This window comes from Lonchura striata, chromosome 20 (assembly GCF_050655825.1).
Source record: "Lonchura striata isolate lonStrDom1 chromosome 20, ASM5065582v1, whole genome shotgun sequence".
Taxonomy (NCBI): Eukaryota; Metazoa; Chordata; class Aves; order Passeriformes; family Estrildidae; genus Lonchura; species Lonchura striata.
In genome coordinates this window covers 14,488,828-14,510,722 of record NC_140722.1, presented here as the reverse complement: position 1 = coordinate 14,510,722, position 21,895 = coordinate 14,488,828, and positions in this window count along the sequence as shown.

The window sequence follows — 21,895 nt, the reverse complement described above, 5'->3', positions numbered from 1 at the left end:
GTTCTATTTAGCTAAGGATAACACAAATCTTGCAGAGCAGAAGGTGCCACCCTCCTCCTTGGACAATGTCTGAACATGGAGGTCAGGGGACAAATGTTGGTTTCCAGGCCACTTTCTTCTGTAAGCAAAAAATGGTTTGAAAGGCCCATTCTTGATGCACTTGATGACATCAAGAGAAACTCTGAACTTACTAATATGAGATGGGAGAGATGAACAGGTATTTGAAATCACTGACCATTTTTGTCTGGCGTTTACTCCACCCCCAAGTTGCCCAAAGAGCTTCTCTATATTTGTTTGTTTAACCAACAGTTTGAAATGCTCTTTGTTCCCAAAGTGAGTCCCGAGGAAACAGACTGTTAAACAAGATTGATACCAATCGATCCACAGATAGATATTCACATTGATGAATCCTCTCCTTTTACACTTGATATGCTCAGTGTGACCTGCAGATTTTCAGTTATTACACGGAAAGCTCCCAAGCCACACCAATGAATTTATTAAACCATGCTGGTTTATGTATCCAGCTGAGACTGACAGCCCTGTACAGTAGATCCATACTTAAAACAGACAACTCCTGCGGAGCGTTTGTACTGAATTTAAAGGAATATATTATATGAAATCAATAGAAGTTTTGGTATTGATTTCACAGGACTGGGATTTCACTCAGCACGGCTCTGAAACACGGATAAAATAGAGTGCATGGCAAGCATTAGTTTAAAATAAAAAATTAAAAAGGTGTTGTATTTAAGGCTGGGAAGACAGCACAAATAGGCAAAAGAGTACAAAGAAAGTGAAAAATGCAGGGAGGAAGAGGAAGAATGTGACCAAGGGAAAGCTGTCCTGATTGTATTTTTCTGGGAAGGTGCTCCCAGCCAGTGCTGGTTATAAATAGGCTACCCTGGCTGATTACATCATATGCAAAAGGCATTTTGCTTGGCTTTAGCACGATCATATGGATTAGCATGATTACAGCTCCTGGATTTGAAAAGTAGCAGGCTTCCTTTTTCGGGCTTGACATTTGATTTATTTTTTTAAGAAAAGTCCAGAGGAACAATCTCCCCTACCACCAACAGAGCTGCGGCAGCGTCCCTGGCAGGCGAATTTCCAGGAGCGGCTGGCGGTGATAGCGGAGCTTTTCAACGCCCTGCCCCGGCAGCACGTGGAGCTCCTGCCTCCAGAAAGCCACCGCTGCCAGCCCTGGAAATTCCTCCTCTGGAATGGCGCTGCAAATGGTTACATCCACGGGAAAACCTGATGGGGCTGTTTGCTGAATATACAATATATTGCGTTCATCTCCCCGTGCTCGCTTCCTAGCTCGCAGCGAGGGGAAGGCGCTGCCTTCAATCCCGCCTCGTCTCCTCCGAGCAGCTCTGGTTGTTGCTGGGAGGAACACGCAGGTTTCAATGGGAAGTCTTCTATTTGTTCAGAATCCAAAAGTAACTACAAACGTCCTTTCCTGTGTGTTACCTCCATCATGGAGGTAACCTGTGTGTTATCTCCAGCATGGAGAGCCGAGGAAGGGAAAGGTTTTTGGGGCACGCTTGGCCGAGGTGCTCCTGCCCTGCTCCTGCTGCAGCTGCCAGGCTCAGCTCCAGCGCCTGGCAGGCACCTGGAGCTCCCCGCTGCAACACGTTCGGGGAGCTGCGAGGTTGTTGATATGAAGTTGCCCGTAGCTCTGCAGGCAATGTAAATCAGGGTCATTAACATTCATGGTTGGGCCAGTTAATCAAGATTGAGTGCGGAGACGCAGACATTCAAATTCAGCAGCTCTTAAGGGTGTTAAACCCAGTGTTGGCAAGGGCAGTGCCTCCTCCAGACTAGGCTCTGTCCCAGTCCAAACCCAGGAGACTCCTCCTTAAACACCTTTTATACCGTTGTAACTATGATAATGGAGGGATTTTTTTTTTCCTCCTGTATACCAAAATAAACGTTGTGTTTTCCCTCAGTCTATTTTCCTTTTTAAAGCTGCTGAGCACCTTGGTCAAACCTGAGAGAAGTTCTGCCATGAGTTTGTGTTCACTGTGTAACAATCATCACCTGGAGAGAGAAGAAATATCCAAATTAATGTGCTCACTGGAGGCAGAACTGGGGTTCAAACCCTACCCACGCAGCAGCCAGCAAGGCAGAGGCACCAAAGAGAGACTGAGCAGTGGGAGAAGGACGGAGAAGAATCCTTCAGCAGCCCCAGGCACCACCCAGGGAACTGCCTGGCCTGGTGCTGCTTCGGTCCAGCTGCAGAGGATGCAGGCACAGCATCGCTGAGAGATGAGGCAGGAGAAGCAGCTTCCCTCATTTTCTTCTGAGGGAAGAGAAGCAGGGAATTGGTGGTAATGCACACAGCACTGCCTGCCATCATTGTCTCAAAAAAACGCGATTTCAATGCTTTATCCCCAGCTTTGCTGACATTTCCAACACCATCCTTTGACATGAACTGAGCGGGTTTTGTCTGGCTTTTCAGAGGTGCTGAAGTGCCACAGCAGCACGAGCCCTCTGAAGTTAGGCTTGTACTTTTAATATTATTTGATATCTCTGCTCAGACTGGGCACCCAGGCCACGTTCCTGGTTTTGTGAGTGTTTTCAGGCTGATACAATTACAGGCTGCCCTGTTCATTACCAGCCTTCTGGCCAGAGTTAGAAACTTTCTTTCCAAGCTCAGCTCTCCCCAGCAAGGGAAGGGAATAACAGGGGAATTTAAGTTTTTGAAAGACCCACCAAGGAGCTCCCAGCCAGGAGGAATGAACGGCATGTGGGTTAGGCAGGTAAACAAACAAATCTCGGGGTGTTTGTTAAAATGCCCGAGCGTTTCACCTGCGCAGGAGTAAACTGGATCAGCTCTGATTTCTCACAGCGTGCAAAGTGTCCTTGTGCAATGTCTTGTATTAGATGTCAGCTGCAATCTGAGAGCAGGAGGTCCAGCCTTCCCCAAGAATACCAGGATTTTTTGAATGGGTTTTCAGGGTGTTAAGTGAATAACATTCCCCCTCCTCTGCAATATTTGTTCAATTTCAAACACTTACTTGCTTCTGAATAAACCTAAGATCAGAGGTAGGTGCAACTTGGCTTTGTCTGCCGTCTTCTTTGAATTTCATGGCCCAGTGATACATCAGGGAGAGTAACAGGAATCCTGTGAGATCCTCTCCTCCCAGACAAGGTACACAAACCCTTTCTTTTAGCACTGGGCTGCAACGGAGCCTAGGGAGGTGTCTCATTATTGCCCCTTTTCACAGCAGTGCTCTGAGGGTGCACCAGGGCTGCCACAGCCTGTGCTGAATCCCCTGCATGCTTTGGAATTGGGCTAGGAGGCTTTTTTTTTTATTTTTATTTTTTTTTTATTTAATTCAGGGAATACCAAACAGTATCTGAATGTGCCGGTGAAATATTGAACCGGCTGGCAATGAAAATGCAGCTTAGTGGGCAGCACAGGAGGACAGCCTCGCTGGGTCCCTGTCTCAGACACTGCTGCTCCATCCCCCTGTGCTGCTGCACTTTGTGTTACCCTCAAAAGCAGCTCCGAGAGGCACCAGAGCTCGCTGCCTGCTCTGCCACAGGGCTGGTTTTGGTCCCAGCTCCGTGTTCCTGGAGCCTGCACAGAAAATCGTCTGTGTGGGGATGACTTGAGACAGCAGCTCCAGAGAGAATTATCAATTTCCTTGCTCGTGCCAGCGGAGCACCAAGATCGAAACTGAATTATTTTCAGATGTCAAAATACCACTTAGCAGGGGGCTTTTACTTAGTAAAATTAGCTTTCATTTTCTGCTTTTATGACTATGATTAATAACATTTTTTTTAATGTGGTAGGCCTAATCCCATTTTTTCTGCTACAGCAGTTTTTCAATTACTTTTATCAGTTATATCCCAGTCCTGAATTTGGTACTTTCCATATGGGTGAATTTGGTTCATGCTACACTTTGAGAAGGCTGGCGACCAATTGGAGATTCAGAGCAGGTTTGGGAGGTCCCATCTGCTCTTTGATAACTCAACTTTTAGTTAAAAAAAATATTATCAACAACTAAAAAATCCCCAAGCCCCTTGTCTTCAACTGTTGTGGCTGGAAGTCAATAGGAAAAAACCCAACCCAAAACATTAACACTTAAAACCATGAATAGAAATGAACACAAAACTATCCAAATAAAAGCTGTTAGAAAAAAAAGGACACAAATGTATGAGTTGTTATTTTTTTGAAGTGTTAGCCTGGAACGATGACTTGTATCCCTAAAATGATTAAATTTAGTGCTCTGCTCTTTATGCCAGGAGGGAGGGGGAAATGCAGGGGATGGAACAGAGTGATCACTCTTCAGCAGCTGCAGAATTTACTCTGTGTTGTCTTTTTATCACAATTTATAGATCTTACCAAGAGTAAAGTGTGGAAGGAGCTCATCCCTTCCTTGTCCCCATTCCAACTTCCCTGCAGGTCATTTCTTGTCCAGGACTCAAAGCTGCTGCTCTGCTCTGCCTGCCATCGTCCTCTCACCAAATGATGATTTCAATGCATTACCCCCAGCTTTGCTGACATTTCCAACACCGCCTTCCACATGAGCTGAGGGGTTTTGTCTGGCTTTTCAGAGGTGCTGAAGTGCCACAGCACAACGAGCCCACCGAAGTTAAAACTACACTTTTAATGTTATTTGCTATCTCTGGTCAGACTGGGCACAGCTGAGTGTAGCAGCTCCTCTGAGAGCCTTGGGAAGCTCTTGGGGTGGCAGGTGAGGCTGGATTTGTGCCACCCCTGGGTGCCAGGCTGGCTGCTCCAGCTGTGCCAGGCTGTCTGTTCCAGCTGTGCCAGGCTGGCTGCTCCAGCTGTGCCAGCTCCAGCTGTGCCAGCCTGGCTGCTCCAGCTGTGCCCCAGCTCCAGCTGTGCCAGCTCCAGCTGTGCCAGGCTGGCTGCTCCAGCTGTGCCACACGCTGAGCAGGGAAGGTGCCAGGCAGCTGCACAGTTTCAGGGCGATGCCCCTGTGGATGTGGCTCTGCCTCTGTGGAAGGAGCTGGGATGGAGAATTCGGGAGGCAGGAAACAACCAGCCAGAGCTGAATCGCTCGTGTTTGGCTCAGAACAAAAGGACTTTTGAAGGTCCTTCACAATTATCATCTTGGCAGGGATTTGGCTGCAAGGAGAGCTGGTGCAGGGTTTGGATTCCACGAGGATAAACCCATTTCCATTGCCAACCTCCCACTTTCCAGCTAGTTCTGTCTTGTAACTTGGTTGTCCCTGGATCAACAGCTAAATTTTAATGTAGTTATGTTGGCTGAGGTCCAGTCTACTCCACAGATTTTAACTAGATTAAGAGGCAGATCAGCTATAATTGGAGTCCCTGATTGAATTAGATTGGGATTACAAATATAATTGGATACTACCCTATTTGTGACACTTCAAAGGAAATATATCTTCGGAGCATGAAAGCTGAAAAATCAACAAACCTTTGGGAATCCTTGAGCCTGTTTCCTGTGTGGATGCAGGCAGGCCCGTGGAGCTCCAGAAAGATATTTTTTAACAGACAGTTCACTCGTAAAAACCCTAAATCAGATTCCTGATTTACATTCAATGTAACCTTGCCACTTTTTAATCTTGCCGTGGTGGTGGTACAGCCAGATTAGGCTAAAACTGTGCCTGAAAGAAGCTTTAAAACCTTGTAGCAAGTCCTAAGTATGGACTAACAGGACTGAGGTTTTATTGTGGGGTATAAGCAGCAGCCAGAGTGGAAGTCAAAACCTCCTTTGGCTGATGTGGCTTGTGCAGAATTTCCATTTGAAAGGGGCAGTCGGGTGAACAATGCTCCCGGCCTGGCTCAGTGCTTGACACCTTGCAGCACGTCAAGGACAAAAGCTGAAAACGGTTTTTTTTCCCCCCACCTATGATATCTTTTCCTGTTTGTGGCCTTTAGTCTGTCACTCCTGCCAGCCTCCAGCCACTGGGTAAGTAGGTCAGGCCGTGAACAGGCTGATCACAGTCACAGCAGGCGCACAGAAAAACCTCCCGGGGACAGTTTGGGAAGAAAACCAAAAATCCGACTGCCTCTGAAGGGACCGGCCATGAGAGGGAAGGAAATTTCAGCTGCACCCTCCGAGTGCCCAGTCCTGCTCAGCGTGAGCCCCCGGAGGATCCAGCGCTGCCGGGAGGATGCTCCAGCCTGGTCCAGGCACCAGCTCCCATCTTCCCCGCCTCAATCTCCTAATCCTGGCCTCCCCAAAGCCCCAAACGCTCCATTTTACATGGAAATAAACCATTATGTGAGGGGTGTTCTCACGGAAACACCCAGCCTGGGCTGCTGTGTGTTCTTTTTTGGACGTTCCCTTTCTTCACCTTCTCCTTGCACAGAAATTTGTTGCCCGCAGAAAGAGCTGGGGTTGTGCACAGCTCAGGGTCTCAAAGTGCCTTCCACACATGAAATATGGGTTAGAGAATAAAAACCGGCCCCAGCCAACCACAATGCCCTGACCTATTCCCCATAACACTCCTGGCTCTGTCTCCACCAAAACTCCAGAGCAGCAAAGCCCCTCCACAGGACACTGGGATAAATGAATTAATTGTACCCTCACACTCGTGTTTCCCCACGCTCTTTTGGTGATTAATTGTTAACAACATCCCTGTTTAAAAGTGTGCCAGGACACACTTGGTCCTGATTTATGTTTGGACATTCCACTTTTAGGTATTTCTAGGCAAAAAGATAAATGCATTAAAGTAATTCCGTGGCCCATAGTGAGACCTGTAACCACGAAAAATACAGGAGATATGGGACTCCTGGCTCCTTTGTGTAACAGATCATGGGAAGCTGGGAGAGCTTTTATTTATATGTCATTTGTAAACACAAGATTTATGCTTGCAATTAAGTTTCAGTGTAAATTGGCCTGGCCTGGGTGCATGTTTAATTGCAGGTGCAAATCAAGCTGGTAACACATCTCTTTTCTGCCCCTTCCGATTTGGTGTCAGCTCACATCGGAGCTCCCAAAATCCGGGTGGGGATTCGCAGATGGCAGAAAGCCTCACAGGAAGATCCGAGCTCTTACCTGTAAATGGCCCCTTATAGGTTTTAATTAAAGAGCTTTTCCACAAGAAGCCACTCTTGTTAGGTTCGGGTGCACAAATTCACTCCATTGTGCACATCAAGAGAGTAAATCGTCTCCAAATATTGATATATGTTGAAACTATTGATCCAGCCGGGCAGGTATCTTCCCTGTAGCTGCGATTGTCCAATTTCTGAGGCCGGTGTTGTGTGACATCTTTAGCATGAGCAATCTTTATCTCGGTGCTGCTTAATTGGGAGGGCTCAGGTTTCCCTGAGCCAGCCATTCCGGCTGGGGGTTGCTGTCATTCGGGACATCAGGAATTTGGGCTCCAAGAACAATTCTTTTCAAACTTTTCATCTCCAAGATTAACTGGGAAGTTTGCAGGGAGGAAAGGGAGAATAGTTTGGGTGGGAAGCACTGAAGAGATTGGCAGTCACCTTGCCTGTGCTAAAGGGTGACCAAAGAGAGGAAGAAAATGCAATTTCCTTTATTTACTAAGCTTGCTCCGTTCTCGGTTTTGTACCACTTGGGAACAATGTATTGATTTTCAGGAGTTTCTTTTTACAATTACAAAAGAAAAAGAAATTACTGATCGGGAAGGAAAACTTCTTTGTTCTGTTTTGTAAAAGAACCAGGGAGTTTCGTGTGTTTGGAAGAAATAGAAATGCATTAAAAGATGAAAAAGGGAAGGAAGAAGATGATGCCACAGAAATCAATACAGAGAATTAGGTGAAATAGAACACCTTGTATGTTCTTCAGAAAATCATTTTCCATACACTAAATACATTTACAGACTTGTTTCCTACAAACCTTTTCAAGCTGTTATTGGAGTCTGAAGCCACAAGTTTCAAAATGGCTGAGGAATATTTCTTATTTTCTGGGGGGGGGGGGGAGCAAAAGACTGGGAGGCACTTTGGGCTTTCAGAGACCAGGTGAGGTGACCTCAAGAGATGCACACATTTTATCGAGGCAGAAGAGCCTGAATTTTGGGTGAAATTTAGTCAGAGGAGCCTGAATTTTGGGCGAAATCAAAGATGAGTGGCCTGAATTTTGGGTGAAATCAGAGCTGAGGAGCCTGGATTTTGGGTGAAACCAAGACTGAGGAGCCTGAATTTTGGGTGAAATTGAGGCAGAGGAGCCTGAATTTTGGGCGAAATAAAGGCAGAGGAGCCTAAATTTTGGGAGCTGATACCCCTGGCAGAAATGGAGTCTCTGCAGCCCCATCCCCTCGGGCTGCCCCTGGTTTTTACTCAGGGCTCTCAGTGTGCTCAGGGCTGTGAAACCAGGACGGGGCAAAGCCCAGGAGGCTCAGCCAGGAGCCTGACGTGGAGCAAAGGTTGGGATGAGCCCAATTCCTGCTTCCAGGAGCCATGGGCACAGGCAGGACGGTGGCAGCAGGGCCAAACCCTCCCCTGCACTCGGGGACATGGGAGCACCAGCAGCATCATGGCTCAGCCAGCCTGTGCTCCCACCTCGCTTTTGTCCCTTTTGTGCTGCACTGGCTGAAAAAGAACCCAGTTACAAAAAAAGAAAAAGAGCTGCAGGCTCAGCGGGGTCATTTCCTCAGCCCACAGCTCAGAAAGTGTCTGTGGGTCCCTGCAGGGAGGAGGGGAGGCTCCATGGGGCTCAGAACCCCAGAGCTGCCCAGCCAGGCTCAGCCCAGCTTTGTGCAGGAACATTTCTGCTCCTGAAAAGGCTCCGCTGGTCTTTTTGCCACCAGGGTAACTTCACCTCGAGGAAAGGGGAAATTAGGCTGCAATTATGTAATTATCAGCCACCCTGCAGCTCAATTAATGCCTTTTGTAACTCTTCCTGGGGAGGGGGATGTCTGTTGGGTGCAGGGGGTAAAAGTGAGCTGGGGGATTTCTCCCTGCAGCCTTGCCTGGCTCTGGTTTAGCTCGAGGCAGGCTGAGCTCACGCAGGGTTTGCCTCTGCACCCCTGGCCTGGCTGGGCTCATCTCAGGAATTCTGCTGGGAACACACAGAGTGCATCTCCTGCCTGGGCTACATTTACCTCCCCATGGATGGGACAGCAGAGCAGAATCCTTAAAATCACCTAAAATCTCTTAAAATCCCCTAAAATCTCATAAAATCCCCTACAATCCCCTAAAAGCCTCTGCTCCCTGCTTGGCAGTGCAGTGCTGCAGGTGCCCCCCAGGTGAAGCAGCTTTGCCAATACTGAGGTGTCAGCAGAGCTGAGCAGGGGCAGTGGCACCAAAATAAGGTTTGCTGTAGAAAAGGAGCTTAGCAAGGCTTTGAAATGTTGTGTAACAAGGCAAGGCTTGGTCCTGGCCCTGCACAAACACCGGGGCTGGTGTCCCAAGGGGCGTTGCAGCCCCCCCTGCAATGGGTTTGTCCCTTTGCCAGCTCCCAGGCAGGGAATGGCACTGCCATGCAGGAGGGCAAGGCCACAGGAATCCATAAATTCACTTTTCCCTCTTGCCCAGCAGTGGGATCAGCTCTGCTGCAGCTCCACAGCCAGGGAGCAGCATCTGCCCCCAGCCCCGTCCCCAGGGCTCGGCTCCTTCCCCAGCACGGCCCTGCTGGGCAGATTGGGGTGCTCAGAGCCCTGCTGGGGCAGATTGGGGTGCTCAGGGCTCCCCTGGGATGGATTGGGGTGCTCAGGGCTCTGCTGGGATGGATTGGGGTGCTCAGGGATCCCCTGGGATGGGTTGGGGTGCTCAGGGCTCTCCTTGGATGGATTGGGGTGCTCAGGGATCCTCTGGGCTGGATTGGGGTGCTCAGAGCCTTGGTGGATGGATTGGGGTGCTCAGGGCTCCCCTGGGATGGATTGGGGTGCTCACAGCCCTGCTGGGATGGGTTGGGGTGCTCAGGGATCCTCTGGGCTGGATTGGGGTGCTCAGGGCTCCCCTGGGATGGATTGGGGTGCTCACAGCCCTGCTGGGATGGGTTGGGGTGCTCAGGGATCCTCTGGGCTGGATTGGGGTGCTCAGGGCTCCCCTGGGATGGATTGGGGTGCTCAGGGATCCTCTGGAATGGGTTGGGGTGCTCAGGGCTCTCCTGGGATGGATTGGGGTGCTCAGAGCCCTGGTGGATGGGTTGGGGTGCTCAGGGCTCTCCTGGGATGGATTGGGGTGCTCAGGGCTCCCCTGGGATGGATTGGGGTGCTAAAAGCCCTGCTGGGGTGGATTGGAGTGCTCAGAGCCCTGGTGGATGGATTGGGGTGCTCAGAGATCCCCTGGGCTGGATTGGGGTGCTCAGGGATCCCCTGGAATGGGTTGGGGTGCTCAGGGCTCTCCTGGGATGGATTGGGGTGCTCAGGGCTCCCCTGGGCTGGGTCGGGGTGCCCATGAGCAGTGGGGTGTGGGAACACCTGAGGCTCTGGCCCCACAGTGCTGGTGACCCATCAGCTCCTTCCTGCCCTCTTTCAACATTCACTCTGGAAAAACAGATTTTATTTCATAGAGCCAAGAGTCTCCTGGGTTAAAAGGGACCCACAAAGATCCCCTGACACCCCCAAAGCCCAGCTGAGAGCGTTCTCCAGGGATCCTGGAGCTCTGGCAACCAAACCTCACGTGGGATTTTGTTATCTGTGAAACCTGATGGAGCTTCCACCCCTGTGTGCTCAGAAAACAGGCAAAAAGGGGTTTAATTCAGGTGTGAGGGGCTATTTTTGCAAACTTCCATGACTTTGGGGCTCTGCAGTTACAGAGGCAGCTGATGGTCATTCTGAGCATGAATGAGGACTATTCAGAGCCTCATGCTCACATCCAGCAGGTTCTTGATGCAAACTCTGGTTTCAGGTTTCCAGCTCCCAGGATATTTGAGGTTTCGTGTAGAACTGAAGCTCCTAGAGAAACAAATGCTTGTAAGAGAAGCTTTTCTTCTGCAGATCTCAAAAGTAATCTTAAAATATGGGATAATAAAGAGGAGCTTGAAAATGTGGGGTCTTGGTGGGGTTCATCCCAAGGTCATAAACCCTCAGAAAGTAAACAGAACATTTATATATATACATATATATAGTATATAGATATTTCCAGTATTTATATATAACCTCTCTATGTGTATATATGTATTTACTTATACACACAGAGTGACACTTTCCTGCAGGCACAAAGATCCCTCAGCAAGGCTGAGCTTAACTAAGTGGCAGATCCACACTGGGCCTGCAGCCATCAAACAGATTTGCCAAGCTGCCTTTGATTCATTATGAGCTCAAAAAGCACGTTAAATATTTTTATTTAATTTTTTTCCTCCCTCAGGAAGGGATTACCATAAATAATGCAGCAGAAGGCTGAGTGCAGCACTCAGTGGTGCCCACCTGAACCCTGCTGAGTCTGGAATTAGGGCAGGTGTGTGTGGGTTCAGTGTGGGCACAAACCAGCACCCAGGGAGAGAGAATTATCTGAGCTGCTGCTTATTGCTGGGCTTTCGAGCTCATCCTGAGGGACATCTCACCTTTCCTGCAGAGTGTGAGCACCGAAACCTGATTTTAGGATAACAGAAATGGGTGTGTGGGACAGAAAGAACCAAACCAGGAGGCAGAAATGCTCAAACCAGGAGGAGGGAAAGGTTCCTGTCCCATCCAGCAACGGGTTTTGATACTGGGCATCATCTGATGCTCAGGAAAGATGGTGTCAAAGAGCAGCAAGATAATCAGGCACCACATTTGGTTCTGTTTTCAGCTGAAAATCAGAGTACAGATCCCACTCTGAAGCCCGAGGTGAAAGCAGCAGAAATGCCATTAACAACAGCAGCTAAACCAAGATACTTCTGTCATCCAGTCTGTGCAGGAAACTTTTAAAATCCTTGTTGGTGGCCATGAGTCCCACAGTTCAATAAATCACCTCCCTGAGAAAGCATTTCCTATGAAGCTGCTGTCTAATGAAATGAAATATCTCTCGAATGTCATGTCCCCTTTTTGTGTATCTCACTGCAAATTAGAAATGATTTTCCTTCCTGCTGGAACTGGGCTGTTGTTCAATCTGAAAAAGCCTCTTGTCTGATTCCAGAAGTGCTGAGCAGCCACAAACAGAGCCAGTGGCCTCTGAGGGAGCCAAGAGCTCCTTAGGATCTCCTTAGGATCTCCTTAGGATCTTCTCAGGGCTCTGTGAGGGCTCAGAGCTCCTTTAGGATCTCCACAGGATCTCCTTTAGGATCTCCTCAGGATCTCTTCAGGGCTCTGTGAGAGCTGAGATCTCCTTTAGAATCTCCTTTAGGATCTCCTCAGGCCTCTGTGAGGACTGAGATCTCCTCAGGATCTCCTGAGGGTTCTGTGGGAGCTGAGATCTCCTCAGGATCTCCTGAGGGTTCTGTGGGAGCTGAGATCTCCTCAGGATCTCCTCAGGATCTCCTGAGGGCTCTGTGGGAGCTGAGATCTCCTCAGGATCTCCTCAGGATCTCCTGAGGGCCCTGTGGGAGCTGAGATCTCCTCAGGATCTCCTCAGGATCTCCTCAGGGCCCTGTGGGGGCTGAGATCTCCTCAGGATCTCCTCAGGATCTCCTGAGGGCTCTGTGGGAGCTGAGATCTCCTCAGGATCTCCTCAGGATCTCCTGAGGGCCCTGTGGGAGCTGAGATCTCCTCAGGATCTCCTCAGGATCTCCTGAGGGCTCTGTGGGAGCTGAGATCTCCTCAGGATCTCCTCAGGATCTCCTCAGGGCCCTGTGGGGGCTGAGATCTCCTCAGGATCTCCTCAGGATCTCCTCAGGGCCCTGTGGGGGCTGAGGGCTCCTCAGGACCAGGGCAGGTGCTGGTGCTCGGGCGCTCAGTGCTGAATTCCCCATGAGCAGCCAGAGCAGGGTCACAGCTCGGAGTACATATGTACTTTCCCCTGTGGAGGGATGCACTACCTGCTCTAAAGACATGTTTCAAGAATTCAGTCCAAAGCTGGCTCCCAATCCAACTGACCTCTCACCTTGGCATCTCCAGGGGATTTTAACCTCCTGAGTGACAATTGCAGCGAACCAGCCCGGGACGGCCGCGTGTCCCAGGCTCCTGCTGTGGTGACGTGGGTGGGCTGGGGGCTGAATTCCCAAATTAAAGTTGCACAGGAGAGGGCTGCACCAGCCCATGGCTGTTCTGTAGCTGAGCTCGCTCCGTGCAAGTAAAATATTTTGCTTATAAAGAATTTTCATAAACATGTCTTGGGATGTGTATGAGAGGTGGGTGCATTAGGGGAAGCTAAACACGCTGGTATAAACACAGGCCTGGCTCTGCAGGGCAGCAGGATAAATGGCTCTGCTCTGTCCCACCGAGCCCCAGACCTGCAGGGTCAAACCCAAAACAGAGATCCTGCCTCGTCCCAAATGCCTTTAAACTGCAACCACACCTAACCCACCTTCAGCTAAAATACCAAAGGGCAGCTCTGCCTCAGTGCTGAAAATACCTGAGATTTCCCAGGCGTGGAAAGGACAAATCCCAGAGAGGGAGGGGAGTTTGCTGGGTTTGCTGGTGAACACGTTCTCCAAGTGCCCCGCCGGGTTTTGGAAGGGATTTTGGCACTGAGGGCAGAGTCAGGCATGGAAGGGGCTGTCAGGAGAGTCTGAGCTCTTCAGGTGCCCAATTCCCCCTGGAATTCAGACTCACCTCAGAATTCTCCCTTCGCTTTCATCTGCAGCCTTGATTCCCATTAAACCCCAGCTCAGGCAAACCTCAGCTGGAAAAATCAGATGTTCAGCATTTAAACTCTGGGAGTTGCCTAAATATAGATGCAAGTGCCTAATTTGAGACTTCCACTAAACCCGTGTTTAAAACTGCCACCACGTCTGACCCATACAAAGGCACAAACCCACCCTGGATAATCAAACCAATAATTGAATTCAAACGCTTTCATCCAGATAAAGGGCAGCAATTGAATTAAAATCCACAAGGATTTTTGGAGCCAGGGTGGACAGTGTAGGTTATAATCTAGTTTATGGTATAAAGTACTAATTATATGTCCATGGTATTCATCAGACTGAAATGCTTCCTGTGTGAGGTAAGAAAAAGTATGGTAAGGATTAATTTAATTATACATTTTATAGAAGAAACTATGTTTCTAATATTTTGTAACTAACAATAACTTTAAAGGGCAACTGTAAATATATAGTATTTTGAGACCTTAAAAGACTAAAACAAATAACATATGGAGCAAAGTAACGCGTGAGGCCTGGATTACAGTTTTGCTAACATCACTTTCAGAAGCACAATACCTCAATACCTTCCTGACAAGTGTGACCAGCAGGACACCCAGCTCCATAGAAACTCTGAAATATTGCCCAGAAAAGGATTTTTACAGGAGAAGCTGGGAGGTGTTTAAGCTAAATTGCCAAAAGTGAGGCAGGGAGGGCTGGCAGGAGGGAGGCAGCTCAGAGCCTGGCTGTGCTGGACAGACCTGCCAGGGGATCTGCATTTCCCAGCTGTCAGCACCATCCATTGAAAGGCCACATAGTAAATGACAATTCCCACCTCATTTGTCTCATTTCCTCAATCCTGCCTCACCTCTGTGCTGACACTTTGGGGCAGGGGGATCTCTGTGCCTGGTCACTGTGTGCTGCTGGAGCATCCTCTGCATCACCATGACTGCTCAGGAAGGTGAAGTCCAGAGAAGCCAGAGCTCAGGTGAACCTTCCTCTGCTCCTCATCCTCAGCTGGGAATGGCTGTCTCTGCCTCTGGGAACCCAGAGCTTCCCTCTGGCTGCCCTGGGACCCTGGCAGGGGCCAGGAACCCCTGGACAGAGCCCCAGAGACACTGTCTTGATCTCTGTCCATGGAAAAGAGTTTTCAATCTCACAGGATGAATTACTAGCTCTGAGTGTTTGATATAAGTGATAATTGTGTGGCACAAGTGCAAAAGTAGAATTTTAAGATTCTAGATAAGGGGTTCAAAAGAAGCAAGATAGAAGAAATTGGGTGTGTCTTGTCTTTTTCTTCTTCTTCATGCCCTCCATGTTTCACTGTAGTGTTGGCATTTTTCTATTAATTTAGACTAGAGACACACTATTCAACGTAGGTGACAGATATTGGCACGTTCTTGTAAATCCAGCCCAGGGAGTTTCTGGTATTGAATGTTTGTCACATCCCACTGAGGGCAGAGCCCCACACGCTGTCCCACACCTGCCCATCCCACAGCTCCTGGTGCCACATGACAAACCCATCAGGGACAGACCCTGCTAACCAAACAGCCCCAAGTTTGCTTTCCCGGCACAGTAATTAATTGTGGTGATTATTTCCTGAGCCAGAGGCTCTGTTCTCTGCCTGGGACAGGAGTTAAATCATTGCTGTGGGAAAGGAGGCTGGGGGCAGCAGCAGCTGTGGAAACCATTGCTGCTCCAAAAGCCCCGACACAGAAGGAGCAGAGCAATCTCCCTGCCGCAGCAAACAAAGAATTTCTATGTGAAGATGTCTACGTGTGGCCACTCTTGTCCAAAGCCTTTCCCCCTTCTTTTTTCCCCTGTTTATTTTGTGGCCTCTGTCTGATTAAGGCCCCTTTTTGTGTTCTGCAGGGCCTCGTAGGCTGCATCAGTAACAACTCGGTGCTATTTAGTTTTATTTGCTCTTAAAATGAACAAGGCATTCTTAGGATGTGTTACGTGATACTCCTGGTTTGTTACTTCCCCTGGATAATAAACAGTCTGGAAATTAATGATTTATAAAGGGTTAGTGTTTGGGTGACAGAAACTAGGACAAGTGGCTTGACTCAGATCTCCTGTGCCTGTAACTCCAAATATTTCAGATAATTCTGAATAAATTTGCATTTGTTCAGACTCCTGCACCTCTTTTAGCACACGGGAGCCAGCTGAGCTTTCAGCACTGATGTCCTGGCCTCTGATGAGGGAACCCGGTGCCAGCCATGCCTGTATTTTCTCTGCAATGAAATACACTCACAGCTGAGTTATATTAGGGGACAATTCTGCGTGGTAGACTCCAACTGGGCCCTGTTTGATGTACAAATGAGCTTCAGCCCTCCAGGAGTTTGGAAGACAGAGCATCAACCCTGCTGGGGAGGGATTCTCCCATGGGAACAGCATCATCTGCAGGCTGGGGCCATCCTTAACCTGAGCTGCAGATTCTTTACCGTGGCTTGGGCACGCTTGTGCTGTCCAGTAATCCTGATTCCCTCCATGCTGCACCAAAAATCCTTCCTTGCTGGAACTCAAAATGTCCCTCAGACATTTTTGGAGGTTCCAGGCCCTGGTCAGAAGCATTTGAGACCCTGGCAGGCAGCTGGAAACAGCTGTGATTTTGGGTTTGAGCCATGGAATGATTGACCAACCTTGCAGGAAGAACAAGAAGTCACAAAAGTTTAGATATTAGAGTAGAAGTAGTCACAAAGTAGAGGGAAGAATTTTTGAGTGCTGTACAGGGGGGTTTTGGTTTTGTACATGGGGGTCAGAGGGTTTAAGATGGATTTGGGATTTGGGCCTGCCCTGTCCTCCCTCTTTCTCCTTCTTACCTCCATGTTCTTGGTGATGTTGGCACTCACAGATTGGTTTAGAGTAGAAAAGCACCATTTAATATAGGTAATAGGCATTGGGGAAAAACTGTAAACATGTAACACGTAATGTACCATATAAAAGATAGAAAATCACCATTTAATATAGGTAATAGGCATTGGGGAAAACTGTAACCATGTCACACGTAATGTACCATATAAAAGATAGAAAATCACCATTTAATATAGGTAATAGGCATTGGGGAAAACTGTAACCATGTCACACGTAATGTCCCATATAAACGACAGCAGCAGCCCTGGCGGGGAGAGAAGAAGCAGTCGGGGTCAGAGAGGATGTCAGGGTGTGTGTGTGCCTCTGCCTGAGCTGTGAGCAAACCACAGCAGCCCCAGGAGAAAATCTTTGAGATAACTTGCAATAAACTGCCTTGAGACCCAACACCAGAGACTGCTGAGCCTTTCTTGGGAAGCAGGGTTGGAGGAGAGACTTTTCCAGCACACGGAGCCCCTGACCCAGGCTGGGTTCTGACATTTCCTGTGCTGGCCCACCTTGTTCTGAGATCTGTCACCCAGCCAGGGAACTGGTCCAGTTTAAAACCACAGAAATTAAGGGATGGAGCCTGGGAAAGGGGCAAGGATGAGCTGAGCCCTGGCTGCCAAGAAGCCACGGCCACAATCCAGAGACTTTGGGCCTCTGGAGTAGTTTTCAGCATGAGGATTATGCTGCCTGCACATAATAAGGTTTGATTCTGCAATTAAACATAATTGTTTGCTAACTAACACAACATTTGCACTAAAATGAAGTTATGAATAGCTGCACACATCCTCAGCTGCTTTGGACTTGATTAAGCACTGGCTGGACTGCACAAACTGCCCCACCTATGTAATATATTTAAATGAAATATACTCAAACACATCATTACTAAATAAAACCGAGCAATTCTCTGTGGTGCAACACAAAATTAGGAGATCACTGCTAAAAATCAACCTTCAGATTGCTGTGGAGGGCTCTTGCTGCAGCTGAAATTTGGACCAGCTCTGCACAGCCTGAGGAAAAAGCCCTTTTTTAAGCTGTGCACCTGCACAAATGCCACTAAGAACCCAGAGAGAAGTAGCAGCAAGCAGATCTGTTGCTGCATTTTTCTGACAGATCCGTGCCAGCTTTTCCAGATAAGGACCTGTCTGCAGGCTGCTAATTTATTACCAGTAAAGCTTGGTTTAATAAACCTGTGGCAAATATTTTCTGCTTTTAAGACCCTCTCAGGCTTCAAAGGCCCCCGTTTGCTTTAGGTCCCTGGGGGTGCTGGTGCCAATGAGACATTTCATTAATTACGTTGCACAAATAAGCCAAATATTGCACAAGTGTGCAGCAGCGTGGTGAGGAATGCACACCCAGCTGGGTGCTCTTTGGAGGGACACTGGCACCTCTCCACACCCCACAGTTTTAGTGTTCCTCTGTAGGGCAGGACAGAATTGCCAATCATTTCCCCCTGGAATTCACAGACACACGGCTGGCTTTCCCAGCTAGAACTGGGATAAGGGAAGAAGCAGAGTCCCATCCCCTCAGGCTGGGAATTGGGCAAACACCAGGAGACAGCAGAGGGTGAGGAAGGCTGGGGAGGTGTTCCCAGAAGTTTTCTTTGCCTGGCCAAGGTCAGAGTGGGCATCTTGCTGAGAGGAGCCCGGGGATGCTCCTGGCTCCTGTTCAGAGCCTGGTGCTTTGGGGCTGGAAAATGAGAGCAGCAGTGCTGGGGGCAGGTCCAGGGCAGGGCAAGGCAGCAGCCAGGGCTACTCCACAGCCATTAACAGCAAACAATGATCGGGGATATTCTCAGTCCAGTCAGAGAGAAAAAGAGAAAGATTTCTGCCAGGATAAGCCTGGGGAAAAAAAAAAATCTTTCTCTTTTTCTCTCTGACTCAACTGAGAATATCCACAGAGGGATGAAAAGCCACATTTTGAGCCTCACCTCCCCTTTCTGCTCCTAACCCAGAGCAGAGCAGCAAAAAGCTGCCTCCTGTCAGGGCAGGGGAACGCCCTGCTGAACAGGGATGCAGAAATGCTGCGGATAAACTGCTGAGCAGCCACTCTCCCAGCTGTGCTTTCCTGGGAGCTGAGGAGGAAAACTGGCAACAGCCGAGCCACACCTGGGCAATGTGGAGATGCTTTTTGTCTGGCTGGGACAGGGGAGCAGCCACAGGAGCACTGCAGTGCTCAGAGCAGCCCCTGGCAGCCTGTGCCACACTTTGCAGTGCCCTGCCAGTGAGCTGGGCCTGCCTCCTGTATGAATTTTAAATGAATTGTTAACACATTTTATGAATCTGGTTAAAGGGGTGCCGATGTGGGCGAGAGCACGCGTCTGGTCCGCAAGATGGAGTAAATAAATCGCGAGTTCCACGAGATAAAACTTTATTGAGCAGCAATAAACGGCAGAAATGCTGCTCGGAGCCTTTAAAGGCACGTAAAAAATCAAACTCTGAGGGCTGAGAGCCCCCAGACCCCGTGCCTGCAACAGCTCGGGCTGGGCTGGGGAGAGGGTGCCAGGGGCAGGGACTGCCACCCCTGGTGTCACCCCTGGTGTCACCCCCAGGGCTGGCTCTGAGCCTCCCAGAGCTGCACTTGCTGCTCACAGGCCCTCCAGGGGTTTTTTTGGTGCCTTTCCCCAGACAGAATCCTCGCCTCACTCTCTTTCCCCAGCATAAATTCCTCTGCTCCCTTGTCCCCAGCACAGCCCACGTTGGCTGTGCCAGCCTCCTGCCTGGGCTCACACTCTGAAGTTGTTTTTATTATTATTTTTTACTATTATTATTATTATTATTATTATTATTATTGTTGTTGTTGTTATATTATCATTATCATTATAATAATTATCATTATTATAATTATAATTATGATCATTATTGTCATTATTATTATTATCATTATTATTGTTGTCATCATTATTATCATTATTATTATCATTATCCTTATTATTTTACAATAACAACACCACCAACTCAAGGCCATCAGGGAGCAGAACATCAAATTTAGGCTGAAAAGGGGACAAACCAATTTCTCATTTATCTCTCCTAAAATTTTTCACAAGAGTGCCCTGACTCCTGTCAGAGCCCTCCGGCCCTTCGTAGTGGGGTGGGCAGGAGCTGACCCGGCCCTGGGGGCTCTGGGGCACCCCTGGGTCAGGGATGGTGCTGGTGGCTGGCATGCTGCTGCCCATCCTGAGCACAAAGCTGCCCGAATTTGTGCCAAAAAGCTCTGGCAGCTGGAGCAGGGTGGGCCAGTGTCCTGCCACAGCCAACCACACAACCCCTCCTAGGCAGAGTCGCTGCACCTGCAGAGAGCTGGGCTCTAAAGAGAATATTTTGCTGCTATTTTTACCAGCAAATTTCGTGTCAAATCCTCTCAGGCAGCACCAGATTCTCACTTTTGTTAGAAAGTACCCAAATAATTTGTCTGGGCATTGAAAACTGCACAACTACAGTTCTGCATTTGGCATCGATGTTATGGGTTTACCTGACAATCCTGTTAGTGAAAATCTCGGGGCCCAAACAAGCAGCAGCTCCTGGGTTGCTGGGCTCTGGTGCATGCCAGCCTCTCCTCCTGGCACCTCTCTGCCCACCAGGCATCCAGCTGAGGTGCTGCCAGCCTGCTTGGCTCTGCAGCCCTGCCCTGCACGCTGGGTTTGTGTCTGCCTTGGCCTGGGACTGTGCTGCTCTCTGACATCAAGCTGTTTCAGACAGAGCTATTTCAAATAGAGCTATTTCAAACAGAGCTATTTCAAATAGAGCTATTTCAAACAGAGCTATTTCAGATAGATCTATTTCAAAAGGCACCTTATTGTTCTGTGCTTGTGTTTGTGTCTCTGGTCCTGGGAGAAGACAGAGCAGATTCTGGGAGGGCGTGCTGGGGAATATTGTGTTTATTTATTTATTTACCTGAGTGTCCTCCTCTTCTTCACTGGCTTGGCAGTCTGACTTTGGGGTCTCCAGGAACGTCTGGGTCTCTTTCAAAAGTGCATCAGCTTCTTGCTCTGAGGCTGCTGCTGTCCAGGAGCTGCAGGGTGAGCCAGGAGACCCAGGCAGAGCCTGCACAGAGCCCAGCCTTCCTCCAGAGCCTGCACAGAGCCCAGCCTTCCTCTTCCTCCCAGAGCTGCAGAAAGCCCAGCCTTCCTCCCTGCTGCCTTCCTCCCCAGGGCTCTGCCTCTGCCCCTCTCGGGGCATCTCTCACCCCAGTCTGGCTCTGGGGGTGCCAGGGATGCTCTGGAGTGTCAGAAATGCTCTGGGGTTCCAGGGATGCTCAGGGAGTACCAGGGATGCTCAGGGGGTGCCAGGGATGCTCTGGAGGCTCAGCTCTGCCCTGGCTGGGTGTGGGGACTCAGAGGTGGAATGCAGCCACTGCAGCAGGGGGGAATGAAAAGCAGAAAAGCAAAGTAGTGCTGGGGGAGCTTGGAGAGGCAGGGCTGATCTCCACACTCCATGAGGGGGTAAAAATCCCAACCCGAGCGTTTTCTGCCATTTCTCTGCAGCTGCTCCAGAGGTGGTGAAGAACCATGGAGCAGCTTTTTGGGGCTGTTTCAGTGTCAAATCCCCAGCACCAGCTTTTGCAGGCAAAGCCAAGGTGCCCACGTGCAAAGACTCCTCAGGTCAGCTGCATTTGGCAGCCGAGGCCTGGCAGAAATTCCCTTTCAGGGCTTCTCCCGACCCAGCCCAGCGACATTCCCAATTTAACTGATATTCCCAATTTAACTGCCATTCCCAATGTAACTGCCATTCCCAGCCCAGAGGGGCTGCTCTGCAAAGGATTCTTCTGCCCCAGTATTGAATTAAAGCTATTTAGCTAAACTTACCCAAGATTTTTCTCCAAAATCTTGCACAAACGGGCACTGATAAAGGGAGAACTCATGCTGCTTTGCCCCAGCACAGCCAGCTGGATCAGGAAGCAGCTGCCAAGCCTTGGAGGTACCGTGGGATCAGAAATTATTATTACTGTTATTGTTGGTGTGATTGTTGTAAAAAAAAAAAAAAATGCAGATAACAACAAGCAGCTGACAAACCTTGCAGGTACTGTGGGATCAGAAATTATTATTACTGTTATTGTATAATAATAATAATAATAATAATAATACAGATAACAACAAGCAGCTGCCAAGCCTTGGAGGTACCGTGGGATTAGTAATTATTGTTACTGTTATTGTTGGTGTTATTGTATAATAATAATAATAATAATAATAATAATAATAATAATAATAATAATAATAATAATAATAATCTGACAAACCTTGCAGGTACTGTGGGATTGTGGCATCAGGAAAGGCAGGGGCTGCATTTCCTCTCGGGGGGGCAGAATGGCAGCCCAGCCTTTGGGGAATTGGATTTCTCCAGATTTAGGTCTCTGCTTTGATTTTTCTCCAGAACTACAATCTCTCCTGTTATTTCTTTGGTCCTCAGGGATATTGGGATGATTATAATCTGTCAAAACTGGGAAATGAACATAATACAAAGATGTCT